This window comes from Galeopterus variegatus, unplaced genomic scaffold (assembly GCF_000696425.1).
Source record: "Galeopterus variegatus unplaced genomic scaffold, G_variegatus-3.0.2 Scaffold14322, whole genome shotgun sequence".
In the NCBI taxonomy this organism is placed as follows: domain Eukaryota; kingdom Metazoa; phylum Chordata; class Mammalia; order Dermoptera; family Cynocephalidae; genus Galeopterus; species Galeopterus variegatus.
The window spans coordinates 16,581-17,809 of record NW_007740433.1 but is presented as its reverse complement, the minus strand read 5'-3'; the positions used below and the strand labels follow the sequence as shown (position 1 = coordinate 17,809).

The 1,229-nt window shown below is 57.7% G+C and overlaps 1 pseudogene; it reads left to right on the top strand.

Moving 5' to 3' along the window:
- The first annotated feature begins 628 nt into the window (after window positions 1-628).
- LOC103581926 overlaps window positions 629-1,229 on the top strand; it is a 2,042-nt pseudogene continuing 1,441 nt past the window's right edge.

Sequence of the window (1,229 nt, the reverse complement as noted above, 5' to 3'; positions counted from 1 at the left end):
CCATTGGGGCAGTAAATGATGGAAACTCCCATACCGCGACCCCGTCACACCCCGTGGATTTGTCATCAGGACCACAGTCAGTGCACAAGGTGAGTTCTCCCTCTCCGAGATCAGGGAATTTGGTCCACCCCCACCCCCACGTTCATTCTGCTGTCCCCAAAACAGACCGAGGTCCTGTATCTAGTGAAATGAATGTACCCGTAAATGGCTAATGCCTGGGTAAGTAGCAAAGCACTCTTGTCATTTGGCAGTTTTATTGGTGGTGGTAGGGCCATGTTCTCAACCCCAGCACTTCCCATTTGGGAGCACTTCCAGATGTCGGAGTCTCTCAATTTAAAATAAAAAGGCCACGACGGCTGCAAGGGAGCGCGGGGTTGGGGTCGTGGTGCAGCCCCGCTGTCCCGGCCGCGCTGTCAGCCCCACGCGGGGTCCCAGCACCCCGTCGTCGCGGTTGGAAGCACGAGACGGTCTCTTAGGAAGGCCCGGCCATCGCAGGGCGGTTATGAGATAAACGTGGCACCTGCCCCCGGGGGCGAGAGCGGAGGGTGCTGGCGTGTCCCCCCGATCTGTTGTGGAGACCGCGCCCCGGTGAGAGCTACTGAAAGCCCCGCGGGCCGCTGGGTGGTGAATGGCTGGACACCGCCCGGCAAAGGCTTTAGCGACCGTGTCTCTCTCCGTGACCCCGGCCCCTGTGGCAGTCAGGCCCAGCCCTGTCCTAATAACCCCTCCAGCTGGAGCCCTTTTTCCTCACGTGGGTTTCGTCTCAACTTCATTATGTCAGGTTCGAAGGGCGCTGCTGGGAACCCCCACAGCAAGGCGCGGACATCTCGTACCCTGGCTCCCAGGTGGAGCGAAGCCGGGTCCCCAAGGAGAAAGTGAGCTGGCTGGTTGAGTAGCCGGAGTACAACCGTGCCGAGAGCACTGCCGGCTCTGTCTTAGCCGGGCCTGTGTGGGCAGAACCCCAGGTGGGTGACAGGAACCTCCCTAGTAAATTTAAAGAAAAGGATGGGCAAGTGGAGAGGAGCCAGAATGGCTTGTATTAGGTTGAAAATGCTAGACCTAGAAAAACGGCAGGTCGGAAAGGACTGGTTGGCCAAGGCTTTGGAGGTGTTGGGGCCCCAATCATGCTGCAGATTCTGTCTTAACCAGGTGGAAAAGGGATAGCAGGGAATTAAAGTTAGCCACCTTGTTTCTGGGAAAAACATCCTGCAATTTGTAGCCGTCAAAAG